The sequence below is a fragment of the Pleurodeles waltl genome, chromosome 8 (genome assembly GCF_031143425.1).
Source record: "Pleurodeles waltl isolate 20211129_DDA chromosome 8, aPleWal1.hap1.20221129, whole genome shotgun sequence".
In the NCBI taxonomy this organism is placed as follows: domain Eukaryota; kingdom Metazoa; phylum Chordata; class Amphibia; order Caudata; family Salamandridae; genus Pleurodeles; species Pleurodeles waltl.
The window spans coordinates 173,983,037-173,999,497 of record NC_090447.1 but is presented as its reverse complement, the minus strand read 5'-3'; the positions used below and the strand labels follow the sequence as shown (position 1 = coordinate 173,999,497).

The following is a 16,461-nucleotide window of genomic DNA, read 5'->3' as shown; positions in this document are numbered from 1 at the left end:
CCTGGGGTCAGAGAACTCACACTCCACCTGGTGTTGGCGTACCTCTGGAAAATAAGGACCAGGCATATGCTCTCCAGCAATTACATTATTCTGGCCTTCACATGTATTAACCACAGTACCCTTCACCCAACCACCCAGTAACTCAACCTTGGAAAAGCACTCTACCTCACCCTCCTGAGACTGGTGAGACAGTATCTGTCTGTCCCTGACACTCAACCCATACTCTTCTGGGATGTCTCTACACTCTATATCCAGGACGTCCACCAGGGGGGAACCCTTTTCTCTGTCACTCTCTGCTAGAGTCAGTAAAGTGTCCCTCCCCCCAGTAGGAATATGACTCCCTGTGCCAGTTCCCCAATCCTTCTCAGGGACCCTGTGCATAACGGGAACTACCTCATACCCTTGAACCGCCTGGGGTGTGTCAACTCCCTTCTTCAAGTTGGGCACCACATCTCTGGGCTTGTGCCCTTCTTCAGCAGTACTAGATGCAAGATTTTTGCTGCCACCATCTGAACTGGACTCAGCCCTTCCGGCCTCCCGTTTCAGCTCTTTACAGCTCAATTCTTGAGCTGCAATCTTTTCTTCTTCCAAGGCTAAGAGTCTTTTTGCCTCAACCTCTGCAAGATACTCCTCTAATTGTTGCTCCTGTCACCTTTGACCTCGGAGCCATTCATCTATTTCTGGGTCACTGTCCAAATCTGAGTAGTCTTCCTCCTCAGGTGCGTAGTCCTCCTCCTCTTCTGAGGGGTACTTAGTCATTTGGTTTTTTGCTGCCTCTCTCTCTGCCCATCTTTCTTCCCCCCAGATTATGTAGGCATGGAGCATCTCCGCTTTAGTAGATCACCTTGCTACAGGAAGGCCCCATTGTCTGCAAAGCTTCCTTAGGTCAGCCTTAGTGAGGTGGTCAGTACGAACAAAGAATGAGTAGGTAAGCAATCCCATTCTGATAAGATCTTACTAGCAAAAACCAAAATCCAAAGTCCAAAATATCAATAGTATATCCAGGAGGACATCAGAGAACCAAAAGCAAAAAAGATGAAAAATCAAGTTGACCTTCAACTGTGGGTAGGTAGTGAAATACTTAGCTACTGTATGTCACTGCACAAACACAAGTCCTATCCTCACCGCTGATCACCAATGTTAGAAATGGGGTTTTTGGTTGGCAGTCAGGTTGCCCTCTGTCCAAGCAAGAACCCTCATTCTAGTCAGGGTAAGTCACACACAATCCAAAATCAGCCTGTGCTCACCCTCCGGTAGCTTGGCACGAGCAGTCAGGCTTAACTTAGAAGGCAATGTGTAAAGCATTTTGCAATAAATCATACAACACCATAGCATAACACCACAAAAATACACCACACAGTGTTTAGAAAAATATATAATATTTATCTGGGTATCTTCAGGTCAAAACGATCAAAGTTGCAATACGAATTTGTAAAGATATCACTGAAAAGTGATAGAAAGTGTCTTAAGTCTTTAGAAAATAAACAAAGTCTCTTTCAAACACAAAGTACCTGGTTTCTGGTGGAAAATCCCCCTCAGAGGGCCACAGGAGAAGAGGTGCGTGGAAAACTGGTGTGTGCGTTGATTTCTCCTCAGCACACACGGCCTTGCGTCGTTATTTTCCACGCGGGGAGTCGGGCCTCGTTTTCCGGTGCGCGGACAGTCTCTTACTGTGGTTTGCGGGGAGTACCAGATGTCCCGGGTCTGTGCGTGGATTTTCCTGCTTGTTTTCCGGCTGCGCGTCGTTCTGCGGGGCTGCGCGTCGAAGTTTCGATCTCACGGCAGGCGTTGCGTCGATTTCTCCTGCGGAGTCGGGTGGCGTTGTCCTTGCGAGGCCGTGCGTCAAAGTTTTGATCTCACGGCAGGCGTCGCGTCGGTTTCTCCTGCAGAGTCGGGCGGCGTTGTCCTTGCGAGGCCGTGCGTCAAAGTTTCGATCTCACTGCAGGCATTGCGTCGATTTCTCCTGCGGAGTCGGGCGGCGTTGTCCTTGCGAGGCCGTGTGTCACAGTTTTGATCTCACGGCAGGCGTCGCGTCGATTTCTCCTGGGAAGTCGGGCGGCGTTGTCCTTGCGAGGCCGTGCGTCAAAGTTTTGGTCGTCCCGAAGACATCACGTGAATGCACAAGGAGCTGTCAACTAAACCTAGCCAGACGTGGATTGAAGGGCACAACAAGATTTTAGTGCAAAGAAATGCTCACTTTCTAAAAGTGGCATTTCTAGAATAGTAACATTAAATCCGACTTCACCAGTCAGCAGGACTTTATATTACCATTCTGGCCATACTAAATATGACCTTCCTGCTCCTTTCAGATCAGCAGCTGCCACTTCAACAGTGTATGAGGGCAGCCCCAATGTTAGCCTATGAAGGGAGCAGGCCTCACAGTAGTGTAAAAACGAATTTAGGAGTTTTACACTACCAGGACATATAACTACACCGTTACATGTCCTGCCTTTTACCTACACAGCATCCTGCTCTAGGGGTTACCTAGGGCACACATTAGGGATGACTTATATGTAGAAAAAGGGGAGTTCTAGGCTTGGCAAGTACTTTTAAATGCCAAGTCGAAGTGGCAGTGAAACTGCACACACAGGCCTTGCAATGGCCGGCCTGAGACAAGGTTAAGGGGCTACTGAGGTGGGTGGCACAACCAGTGCTGCGGCCCACTAGTAGCATTTAATCTACATGCCCTAGGCACATGTAATGCACTCTACTAGGGACTTACAAGTAAATTAAATAGTCAATCATGGATAAACCAATCAATAGTACAATTTACACAGAGAGCATATGCACTTTAGCACTGGTTAGCAGTGGTAAAGTGCCCAGAGGTCAAAAGCCAACAACAACAGGTCAGAAAAAATAGGAGGAAGGAGGCAAAAAGTTTTGGGATGTCCCTGTCAAAAAGCCAGGTCCAACAGTTGTGGCCTGACTCTTTAAGGCAGTCTGCAAGGCTTCTCGTTCCTTCTTGGCCTCCTTTAATTGCTCCTTCCATACCAGCTGTAGATGTCTCTGTCCTTCCCCCAATTGAGCAATCATATCGGCTAGTGTAGGTTTTTCCTTCCTCACTGAACCCTGTCTGATTCGGGTTTTCCTTTTTTTTTTCTTTCTCTGTTTTCTTTCTTGTCCGTTTTCTCCTGGGATCTTTATCCTTTTCCTTTCTTCTTTTCACAGGGGATGACTCAGGAGGCGCAGGGGCAGACAAAAACAAACATAGAAGAGAGTTGGTGAAGAGGTAAGTATTGCCACTGTTTTCTTTCCTTCTATTTCTTTGCCTTTTCTTTCTTTTTTCTGTCTATGTCCCCTCTCTACTTCCTTTCTTTTCCCTTTTGTATCCTTTCCATTTTTCTTTTATTTGCTGGTCTTGCCGTCTTTCCCTGTCTGTACTTATTATTATTTTTCTCTTTTTTTTCTTCTCGACTTTCTTTCCCGTTTCTGCCTTTTCTATGTTCACTTAACTTTGTTGCGCGAATAAACAAATAAACCAAATAAATGAATGCTCTTTTCCTCCTTTTTCTCTTTTCTTTCCTTTGACGTCCTGCCCGTTTGTTCTGTACCATGTTTATAACAACCGTGCAAATAACTTAACTCGGATTAAGCAACCCAAAAGTAAAAATATATTTCTCCAGTATTGGATCTTTCATAGATTCACATGCTTGAATCATCCCTGTCGTCAAGGTGGGAGCCTCACGGTAAGTTTAAATACATAAGCCAGTAAGTCAGTAAGTTTAAAACCAGTAGGCCTCAGTAGGCCTTATAGGCTATTTTACAGTCTATCCACTTTGTTTTGTGAAAAGACCCAAACTTCAGTGTCAACCAATCAGGATTCAGCCCCTCCCAAACACTCCCAACAGAGGCTGAATTCCCTCAGATTTTCTACCGCACGTCGTGTGAAGGGAGTCTCCCTGAGCTCTGCTCAGTTTACTTTATTTCTGACTGAAAATTGTTTCTCTCAGGAACCTAGCTTTCCAGCTTTATCATGTCTGAAAATACAAAAAAGGGTCTGTTCAGAGACTGACAGTTGTGGGAAGAAGAGACTACATGTTGATGACCCCCACAAGAAATGCATCTACTGCCTCCATCCAGACCACAAGGTGAGAGACTGCAAGATCTGTCACACCTTTAGTCAAAAAACCCTCAAGGACCGTGAGGGTAGACTTCTGTTATGGCTGCAAAAACAGAAAGCCATGGAGCATCCTTCCTCAGACGAAAGTGAAGCGTCATCTCATGCTTCTCACCCTCAGAAAACAACAGGTGAGAGAAGGAGAGTGTCTGATGAGCCACCAAGGAAGATGGCCAAAAAGATAAAACAAGTCTCTACTGAGACAAAATAGGATGTTTCCCATTCAGAGACACACAAAAATTTGCCACAAAAGGTTCATTCAGAGCCTACCACGCCTTTACATAGGAAAAGTACCTCAAAAAAGGCATCCCTGTCTCTGTCACCCCAGAAAGAGACGGAAAAAGTCTCTTTAAGGAAAAAGCACCCGTCGATGACCACCCCGTCGACGACGGTGTCGACGGTGACATCTACAACAGTGTCGTCGACGTTCACAACGGCGGTCTCACCAATGATCATGACATCGTCGCCGTTATCGTCGACGGCGATAATTACGGCAAAAATATTTAAAAAGGCTTCGTCGGCAAACACATTGTCGACGGCGGAGGCTTCCTGGGTCCACCAATCGACCAGGGCACTCCCATTTATGAAGCACCTCTCAATGAGGTTTAAGAAGACACCGCCGACGACAGCACCGTCGGCTACTAAGATGCCGACAGAGGATACGTCGACGAAAGAACCGTCGACGAAGACACCGTTGACGAAGGACCCGCCATCAAATGATCCGTCCATGAAGGGCCCCTCGACGAAGGGCCTGTCGACGAAGGACCCATCGACACAGACACCGTCGACGACGGAACTGTCGATGAGAGAACTGTCGACGAGGGAACCGTCGACGAGGGAACCGTCGACGAGCATATCGTCCACAGCACTGGCAATATATAGACCATCGACCCTCCTGGGTACTCCACCGCACCAATCGTCAGCTATTCTGCCTTATCCTCAGGACGACTCAACCAGATTCTTACCTCTTTCACTTATCACCTTGTGGGACAAAGCTTTCGATATTCTGCCAATGCATACCTCCCCAAGCAAGGTATTGCCGTACCCCCCACAACATCTCTTAGATGATGATGATGATGATGACGCATACTCCCAAAATGAGGGAATGTTTGGGGCAGCGAGTAGCCCATCTCAACTCCATGTCAAGTGCCAGGATTTTGATGATGAAGACGAACAGCATTACCAGCCCAGTTATGCTTCAACATCCTACCCACAGGCAGAGCAACAATCGCCCCTCTCCATGCCTAGCACACTAGTGGCGGACCTACAATATATGCTCAATGACTACTATAGAAGGTTTCCACCATCAACGCAGACCACGCCACCTAGACCTGAAAGCTACCAGACACCTCGTCAAACCCAGACTACCAGTCTTCCGGAAACACCACAGGCTAGCATACCATTAACTAGCCAAACTCAAGAAGCTCATCCCTCGTCAGACGACGAAAGAGAAGAGGGTGAGCTAAGAGATTCTGTGACTAGTGAATGGGATGATTATCTCGTCCCCACACCATCTCCACCTCCAGCAGGTCCAGTGGATTCGCCTCCAGAAGACATAGGAGGTTTTCATAATCTGACAGAGAGAGCGGCAAAGCGTTTTGGCCTTTCAATTGTCTCTCATGAAACAGAGTGCTTCCTTTACGACTTCAAAGAACCATCAAAGAGATCGGTAAGGACGATACCAATACCAGATTTCTTATGGCAAGAAGGCTTGAAGGCAATGAAGAATCCTGCCACAGTGCCTTCACAAATGCCAAGGTTAGAGAAGAAGTACAAGGCCCGGGATGATTCTCCAGCCTGTTTAGTGTCACAGCCAAAACCTGATTCAGTAATATCACAGGCAGCGCAGCGACGTTCCAGAAACCCCTCCACGCCTATAGCATCTACCCCAGACAAGGAGGGGAGGAGATTAGACAACATTGGTAAAAAATTCTTCTCTGTAGCAGCAGTCACAGTTAAGGCAGCTAACTCCCTCGCCATCTTGGAAAGATATGATCCCCAAATGTGGGCAGACATTTCTGCTTTCTTGGATCTCTTGCCAGAGGATGTCAAGGTGGAAGCAAAAAAGGTGTTGCAGGAGGGAGAACAGGTTGCCGCAGAGATTATAGACAGTGCAATAGACATTTCTTTAACTGGGTTCAGGTAATTGGCTGGCGCAGCAGTCTTGCGCAGGCAAGGATGGCTAAAGGCTACATCATTTCGACCGGAGGTCCAGAGTCGCGTTCTCGACATGCCTTTTGATGGTGAGAGTTTGTTTGGGAAGCATGTCGATGACATGTTACAAACCATCAAAACGGATACGGATACAGCAAAATCTCTAGGTACCCTTCAATATAAAAAACAACCTTTTCGTGGAGCAAGGGGAAGAGGAGGTTACTCCTTTCGAGGGGGATACCAACAGTACAGATCCCAGTATCAGTCTTCCTCCACAGGATCACAACACCAGTACCACCAGAAACAGCAGCATTACAGGTTACCACCGGCCGCAGCTTATAAACATCCAACTAGAGGAAGAGGAGCTGCCCGAGGAAGAGATACGGGCAGAAAACAATGACCCGCTAGTCATTCCAGCAGTCTCCCCCCCACCAATATCAAGGGTTGGAGGTCGCATCACTTCCTATTTCCTTCAATGGGCAGCTATAACATCAGACAGATGGGTGCTCGATATAGTGGCCAGAGGTCATACTCTGGAATTCACGCAAACACCACCAACTGTTCCTCCATCGGGCCCACCGCCCCTGAGGATGAACCAACTCCTCAAGGAAGTAAAAGTGATGCTGGGCAAAGGAGTGATAGAGCCAGTCCCTTTTTCTCAGAAGAACAGAGGATTCTATTCCCGCTTCTTTCTCATAAAGAAACCCTCCGGGGACTGGCACCCCATCCTGGACTTAAGAGAGCTAAACAAGTTTCTAAAGAAACAGTCGTTCAGGATGGTAACACATCAAGATGTCCTGCGTCTTTTAAATGCTGGAGATCTGATGGCATCCCTAGACCTCCAGGATGCCTACTTTCATATTCCCATACACCGCAACCACCGCAAATTCCTCAGGTTCAGAGTGGGTGGTATGCACCTCCAATTTCGAGTTCTCCCATTCGGTCTCAAATCGGCCCCCAGAATCTTCACAAAAATGTTGGCTCCAGTAGCAGCGCATCTCCGCCAGTCGGGTATCCAGGTTTTTCCTTACTAGGCACCCTCAAAGCCGCAAGTGATACATCATATTTCACATTGCCTTCAATTGTTAAACAGCCTGGAGTTTGTCGTCAACTACCAAAAGTCTCAGCTTCACCCCAGACAAGTATTAAACTTCTTAGGAGCAATACTAGACACGGTCCACAGCAAGGCGTACCCGTCTCACGAGAGGAAACAAAAACTAACCTCCTTGGCACGCAGACTCTCTACAAAAATGTTTGTTTCAGTCCGCATCTACAAATCATTGCTAGGGATAATCTCATCATGCATTCCGCTAGTCCCAGACTGCAGGCTCCATATGCGACCCCTGCAAGAGCAATTGGACATACAGTGAACCCAGGTGAACGGTTCGTTCGAAGACAGAATTCGCATCACACCTCTATTGCAGAACACCATGAGGTGGTGGGCGACACTAACCAATTTGTCAAACTGACTTACATTCCTTCATCAAACACCCAGTTACATAGTAACAACGGATGCCTCTCTCGAAGGATGGGGTGCACACTGCCAGGACCTGCAAATCAGCGGATCCTGGAATGCAAAAGAGGTTCAACTCCACATCAATTACCTAGAACTCAAAGCGATACACTTAGCTCTAAAAGCTTTCTTGCCAAAACTACAAAGTTCAAGCATCTTAATCAGGACTGACAACACAACCAGCATGTTTTATCTAAACAAGCAAGGAGGCACAAGATCCCTACAACTCTCGCAGCTAGCTCAAGAAATATGGACATGGGCCATCAAGCACAATATTTCACTCAAAGCGGAGCATGTGCCAGGACAAACCAACGTTCTGGCAGACACCCTGAGCAGGACAGTGATACCTTATCACAAGTGGGAGCTAGACCAGAAACTTCTCAATCGACTTTTCCTCTTATGGGGCAAACCAAACCTCGACCTATTTGCCACACTCGAGAACAAGAAATGCCAGTATTATGCAAGTTGGCTTCCCCAGAAAGGTTTGTGGGGAAATGCGTTTTCGATGAGATGGTCCGGGGTCTATGCCTACGCTTTTCCTCCGATCCCGCTCATTCCGAGAGTCATCAACAAAATAAAGACGGAGAGGTGTCGCCTCCTATTCATAGCTGCCAGGTGGCCCAGACAGGTCTGGTACACGGAGCTCCTAATGCTCTCCGAACAGCCACATGTGCAACTCAGACAGAGTCCGACTCTCTTGACGATGCACCAGGGACAAGTCAGGCATCCAGATCCGTCATCTCTATACTTGTCGGCTTGGCTCCTGAATACAATGAGTATCTAAATCTGAACATTTCCTCCGAGTGTAGAGACATCTTAGCAAACGCTAGAGCTGACACTACCAACAAAACCTATAGACTTAAATGGAAACGTTTTTGTATATGGTGTGCAGCAGAAGGTACACATCCCTTTTCCGCTCCTCCAGAGCAGATACTTCCATATCTCTTGCTCTTGGCAAAGTCAGGACTTTCATATTCCTCCATTCGAGTACATCTGGCAGCAATCTCGAGGTACCGTAGATCACCACACATGGTCTCATTATGCTCCACAAGAATTGTCAAACAATTCATGAAGGGCCTTTTTCGTGTTTTCCCACCAGTCCGAAAACCTCTGCCGTTATGCTCCCTGAATGTTGTTTTAGTGCAGCTCATGAAAGCTCCTTTTGAGCAGATCCACAGAGCCGATCTAAAATTCATCTCATGGAAAACAGCGTTACTACTAGCTCTTACTTCAGCCAAAAGAGTCAGCGACATTCAGGCTTTCACTATCAAAGAGCCTTTCCTCCAATTTACAAATTCCGGTGTGATCCTAAGAACAAATCCTAAATTCATCCCGAAAGTTCCCTCAACGATTCACTTGAATGAACCAGTCATCTTGAAAACCTTTTTTCCAAACCCACAAACGGTAGCCGAGAGGACATTACATTCCCTGGATATAAATAGGTGTCTAAAGTTTTACTTACAGAAAACACGAGTCATCCGTCAGTCTGACCAACTATTTGTTGCAATTGGCGGAATGAGAAAGGGACATGTGGTGTCCAAACAGACTATAGCCAGTTGGATTGGCCAGGCAATTCAATTCTGTCATGCTAAAGCTGGTAACCCGCTCCACAGCAAGGTGAGAGCCCATTCTACAAGATGTGTAGCGACTTCAGCTGCACTCTTTGCAGGGGTGCCACTACATAGCATCTGCAGAGCGGCCACATGGTCCAGCCAGCATACGTTTACAAAGCACTATTGTCTCGAAGAAACGAGTAACGTTCATACAGCAGTGGGACAGGCAGTACTGAGGCATTTATTTTGTTAAGGTGAGCCTCTTCCACATCCCACCACCACACTCAAGGTATGTTCGATATTGTTTCTCAGTCTTGTTAATATCTAATTTTATATCACAGTGTGCTTTGCTCTAAGATTTTGCTTCAAATTAGTCGTAAGATCAATGCTTTTTCATATTGTGTTAACATGTTGTACACCTCAAAACAACAACAACACATATTGTATCATAATTTTCTGTCATACAGGTTTTTTCTATTATTGTTATATATATATATATATATATATATATAAATGTATACTAACGTGATTGAGATCACTTAGAGAATTACGATAAAATGACAATCAAATTAATTAGCTAATTCTCAAACATTACTGCTCGTTATTCTGATTCAAGCATGTGAATCTATGAAAGATCCAATACTGGAGAAGAAAATTAGTTACTTACCTGTAGCTGCAGTTCTCCAGTATTGGTATCTTTCATAGATTCACATGCGACCCACCCTCCTCCCCTCAGAGGCTCCCCTATTATACAGATATGAAACTTCACAATTCTACTAGAAAATCTGAGGGAATTCAGCCTCTGTTGGGAGTGTTTGGGAGGGGCTGAATCCTGATTGGTTGACACTGAAGTTTGGGTCTTTTCACAAAACAAAGTGGATAGACTGTAAAATAGCCCATAAGGCCTACTGAAGCCTACTGGTTTTAAACTTACTGACTTACTGTGTTAAACTTACCGTGAGGCTCCCACCTCAACGACGGGGATGATTCAAGCATGTGAATCTATGAAAGATACCAATACTGGAAAATTGTAGTTACAGGTAAGTAACTAATTTTCATATAAATAAATAAACCAATTGTAACATGCTCGTGTTGTACGTTATCCGTGCTGCCACAATTCCCAGGTGAATTCACTCCATTTTCCTTCCTGGTGGACAGAGCAACAACATTGGCAGCAGTATCACCCAAAACAAACAAATGACACAGAAATACAAAACCATTTAGGTGATTTTTCCTCCCTCCTCCCACCAGTCCCGAATTGCTTTTCCCTAGCGTCCTGTTTATAGGACCGTACCTGATGAAGCCACGCTCTCCCCTGAGCATGGCCGGTTAGTATGCCTCATCGCCTCCTGGTCGTTCCACTGTTTCTTTGGGCAGTTTGTCGGGCTGATGTTTCCGTCGTCCCCTCGGTTCCAGCTTCTTCTCTTCTACTCCGACATTGTGTGATCCGTTCGACATGGGAAGCAATTCCCGAGCACTCTCTGGCCTCCTGGTGACATTTCTTTCCCCTTTAAACACCCCACCGTCGTCCACAGCTGACTTCTGATTGGATGCAAGGAGTTGTACATCCGGGTCATGTGCTCCAGCTGTGATGATGCCCCTGGGGAACTGCTGGGCACGTTCTCTGATACCCGGCCCGGCACAGGCAGCATACACATTACTCTCATGACTCACAACTTACTCATGCAGTATGCATACTCAGCTCATGCTGTCATGCACATACATGTTTTCCAACATTTACAACAATCATGAGGGAAAATATATCAGTGCATGGCAGTAATGTCTCCTCAACTAGTTATGTGCCTCCAACACAAGGAGGATCTAGGACCCCAAAAACATCACCCAACACAATGTGACTGAACCTCACATATGTCACTGGCCACCAGTACCTATCTCATTGATGCCACTCAGACTGCAACAACGGGCACATGAGTAGATAACCTGGCACACACGTCCACATTGTAGCCTGTGAGTTTGATAAGAATGGTGAAGTACAGAGAAAACTGTAAACATAAAGGTGCTCTTCTTGCGCACCATAAACCTGTCCATAAAGGGGTAGGAACTTTGTCACCAGCTCCTCTGGTCAGAAGGCAGGAGCCCTATCACCAGCTGGACGTGGCATGATTGCTCCCAAAGGTGGTACACAGCAGCTCTGGAGTGGAGGTGTTGCTGGCAGCAGTGTCAGGAGTCAAGTGAATGAATCTGCAGAACATGGCCATCACGCCCACCACGTATGCGGATACAGCCATTGGCCCGTGACCACCACTGGCAACAACATTAGCCTATGGCTGTGTCTGCCGCGGTTGTAATCGCCTTACGCCGTAATGACTTCTGCCTGAGGTTGCAGTCAGTTCCTACTGTCCAGTGAAGCAGGTCAGGCAGCCAGCATTTCGGCGGTCTGAAATGCTGTATTATGCATTCGAAACTGCATAACATGATTTTTTTGAGCTCACAAACATGCTTATCCTGTCTTATCATGTCGGTCCTACTACTCAAATATAATTGTAGCATGTTGCAGGGCACAGATGGCACTTAACAGTGGGGCACAGTCCATCCCCGCTGACATGATTATGACAGTCAGGATACCCAGTCACATTTCAAGGGGCAATTGTGTTGTACATTTTTTAGTTTGGTCCAGATACATGTTGTGGACACGTGTGGAAAACCATGGGGGTTACATATGACTCTTGTGTTATATGCAGCTGTGATGTGTACTGGTTGCCATGTCTATCCATTCAGAAATGCTTTTTCACATATCATTGACATGCATCATATATGTTGCTGTGGACACAATGACTAATGTTAGAAATCATGTCTTGTCATACATAGGTATCCAGGGAGAGGGAGGATGCAACAACCTCCTGTCTATCGTCCACTGCCAGACCTTCAGACCATGGAAGAATGTCACATTATCCTTCTTTACCATCTGAATAGGTAAATAATAGTGGACTTATGTTGTCAGCTGGAGCCAGATCTGATGCCAGATATTAGTTATCCACCCAGCATACCAGCATTTGTAGAGTTCATGTCAGTGTTGCACTTCCTAGCTATAGGGACCTTCCAACATACAGTGGCTTTGTCAGCTGGCATGTCCCAACCTATGTAAAGTCTGGTGATGAAGGATATCTTCTCAGCAATGTTGAAAGACCTGGACAGCTACATCCAGTTTCCCTGACATTAGGATTTATCCCATGAGAAGGCTAACTTTTCTGGCTTTGCATGCCTCCCACATGTGGTGGGAGCCATTGATGGCACACATGTTAGCTTGGCCCCACCGCAGGCCAATGAACAAGTATACCACAACAAAAAAAACATCCATTTCATCAAAGTGCAAGTTCTCTGTTTGGTGGATCTCTACATTTCAAAGGGCTGTGCCCATTATCCGGGTTCAGCCAATTATTCATTCATAATGCAGAAAAGCACCATACTCCAGCTGATGTCACAACTGTACCTAGACAAGTCTGGCTGGTTGGTAAGTCACATATGACCTGTTTGTGTGTGTGCAATGTCAGGTGCTACAATCATGGAGTGAGTCACTCACTGTTGCACATATGTCCCATTTCTTAATAGGAGACTCTGCATATCCAAACCATCCTTGGTTGTTGATGTCACTAAGGAATCCAACTATGCCAGGGGAAGTCTGCTTCAATGAGGCCCATGGAAGAATACAGCGGGTAATGGAGTGGGCTTTTCAGCTCCTGGAGGCCAGATTCAGGTATCTGGACCGGAGAGGTGGAGCTCTCCTCTACTCACCCGAGAAAGTGTGTCAGATCACTGTCGCATGCTGCATGCTCCACATCACCCTGCAGAGGAATATCCCATACATCCCAGAGGAGGGGGAGCCTGCAGTGCCACCAGGAGAGACTCATGAAATGCCAAGTGAGGATGACAGTGTTGAAGAAGAAAGAGCTGACTTGCAGCAAGATCTCCTCAATAGCTACCTTTCATCAGTGTAAGTATGTCATGTGATGTAATGATTGTGACTGTATGAAGAACTGTACTGGTGAGAATGTGTTGAGTTGAGTGTTTTGGAAACAACTAGGAAGCTGTTACTCTGCATTATTCAGCCAAAGGGTGCTTGAAGAGTTAGCCTTTGAAATATCCCCACCTTGATGTAGCTATTTTGTTTGTGTCAGTTCCACTGCAATGTAATTTCCTTTCCGGAAGCTTTCTGTGTTATTTGCGTAATAGGTATGTTTTCAAGCCTGTACTCCAGGTTTTGTCTTTGAACAGGTATCTTCACCATGACATCCTCATGTGGGCATTTCAGAGTTGTGACATTGGCAGGTATCTGATGCAGTTCTGACATACAAAGTGGACATGGATTGTTCCAGGTAATGTAGGTCACAGATTTGGGATGTACAAGACCTGCGCCAAGGCAGCTTGAACAGTATTTGGGTGGAAGGTCAAAAGTGCACATTGGACTTGTTTAGTGTGCGGTGTTGGGCCAGTTGCATCATGTGTGCGATCATGTGGGAATTAAATATGTTGTCATCAATTACAAGCAATGCATTCACCCTTCACTTAGACTAGACACTATTCTTGAATGGCCTATATGTTGGTGTAGATGTGTTTCATAATTGCAGGCCACAGTGCCTCAACACTGACATATGTTTGTGTCATACCACCAGATACCTGGTCATTGGATTATGATAGGCCTGTGATCATGGACTGTTGTACTGCTCTCTGTCTGTGCCTTGGTTTATGTTATGTTGGATTTCTTTGGTGTGGTATGTGATAAGGCTCAAGCTGGTGACACCATCCGCTTTTCTCTTTGCCTATTCTACCGGACAATGTCTGACAAGGCTGTTCTGTCCGTGGTCTGGGGTGCTGGTCCTTGGTATGTGTACCTTGACACAATATTAGTCAGCCATTCATGGCTATGACATTCCAGACACTTCAACAGAATATGTGCTGTACACTGGAATAAAATGTTTGGTGTGTCCAGACACTTGTTGCAATGTGAATTATTAAACAACATGACAGTTTGCTTTGCAACAGGACTTTATTGTTCACCTTAATAAGGTTTTTTTTTTTTATTATAAATAACTCACATAACCCTGGCCTTAGGGACTGACTGTAACTGAGATGGACTGGTATAGCACCAACGTGTCTTATTATCGTCCTAGGTATATTCAATAACAGACATACTGGTTTCTACATAGGGAGCCCAACTGGGATGTGTTCCTTGTCAGTGACATTAGGCTAAGGCGTTTTGTGGCTACATGCAGTCTCACTGATGGTTTTGGTTTGTTTTGTTCCCCTTGCTCCATTCTTATATCATTCTGACATGGTTTCCATTACCAGCTTCATTTCAACTTTGTTTCTAACTTTTCCCAGATAGCACGCAACATCCTGCGTTTTTTTTCAATACCTTAAATATTGTTAACGAATATTGTGGCCTCTGCGATATTATTGTTTAAATTGGTTTCTCTTTATTTTTGTTAGTAACGATCAGCATACTCAAGTCATGAGTACTCTATGCAGGATTCTCATCTTACTCCCAGGGACTCACTTGACATCTTTGGTGTAGCGGACATGCTTGGATTTCCTATGCATGGTGTTGACAAACAAAAAAACATTTTATTTACATCTCATGCACCGGGCTCATTTCTGCGCTCCTCATTTATATTCTTTCAGTTTCTAAAACTGTCAGAATTCTCACTGGCACGTATTGAATGTTTCCACATTTTCCTACTTTTTCTTCACTTTTCCTCTCCTTTCTTTGAAACTGAGTTGGGAAAATGGATGTAGGATCATTTTTCAGATCGTTTTCCAAATGGTCTTTATCCCTGTCATCTTACTTACGTATTACAATGTGAATTGTCTTATGTGCTTTTTACAGCCTTGAAAAAGTCACATTAGTGACGAATCATGTGTTGGCTGTTGTGGACTTATTTGCCTATTTGAAAAGCACATAAAATGGCCAAAATCATATAAGTTTTCTACGAATCCTCACTACAATAGGATTATTTAGAATCTGTTATGTTTTTATTTAGCTGTGTGCAGAAGGTTTATGCTGTTTAATAATTCATATTTGTCTCTTGGGAACTAATAAGAAATGAGCTCTGGTAGTAGGGCTGTCAATACCTGACCAGCACTGAAAATACTGATTGTTATTTTTCTGATGTCAGTTTCCGACTACTGTTTTTTGTATTTCTCTTGCATGTGGATGAGCAGTTTCCTATTCCACTACTACCCATTCTTTGTTTCACTAGTTGCAATGTGTTTGTGTGAGTTGGTAGTAATCCCTTTCAGGACGCTGTACCTGTAACGTATCCCTCCTTGCATTAGTATCTTGAGTGTTCCTCATTTGCGTCACATGGTCTTACATCTCGACATAGAAAAATGTGGAACATAGGCAAGGCAACAATGGCTTTGTGATAGGTGTATTTATTGAACATTTGAGATGAAAATAGAATTTGGGCATGATGGAACAGAAAAGTGAAGGGGTCAGCCATAGTGGATGCAATAACTGGAGTAGATGCAACACTATTGGAAGTATAGTGTACTCCTCCCATTGGAAATGGAAGGTGGTTGAAGAACAATCAACAGAGTGAACATGTGGAGGTCGCTTACTGGCAGTGGTGGGTGTCTTGCCATCCGCACCTCCTGGATTCTTTGCTGGAGGTCCCTGCTTGCATAATTGTGGAGAGATCTGCTGCTACATAGGCAGCGGTGTCCGGGGTGAGTTCTTCCCCTGACAGGGCCTCCCTTCCAGTGACTGGTACCAATGAAGAGCTGGGTGTAGATGTGCCAAATGAAGAGGTATTGTGTTGTTGTTGGTCCCTGATCAGGGTGGTGTTGATGTCCCCCAGCGCCCCTGTTAGGGAGGCCATGTTGGTACTGTGAGCCTCCCACTATTCACACATTTACGATGAAAACCTCTCTGCAAATTCCTGGCCTATCACACCTTGGACTCCTGATAGGCCCCCAAGATGTGGCTGATGATGTCCTGGCCAGGAGCGACCCCAGTGGCCTCACCCCACTGGCCAACAGCATCCTACCCACACATGCTATCCCCACAGCCCTATGCCCTTAGCACAGGGTGCCCCTTTCCACTGGTTCCAGGGCCGTCATTGTCAGAGGTGTTGTGCTGCGCCTCATGATCCTTGACTGGGGGA

At 45.7% G+C, this 16,461-nt stretch overlaps 1 long non-coding RNA gene across 2 annotated transcripts in view; it reads left to right on the top strand.

Moving 5' to 3' along the window:
- The window catches only part of LOC138249853 (uncharacterized), a 128,373-nt gene that overhangs the window by 38,155 nt on the left and 73,757 nt on the right, over positions 1 to 16,461 (top strand). For both annotated transcript variants that reach the window (XR_011194851.1, XR_011194852.1), the window contains exon 3: positions 3,169 to 3,229. This is a non-coding gene — a long non-coding RNA (uncharacterized lncRNA). The remainder of the gene's footprint in view (positions 1 to 3,168; positions 3,230 to 16,461) is intronic.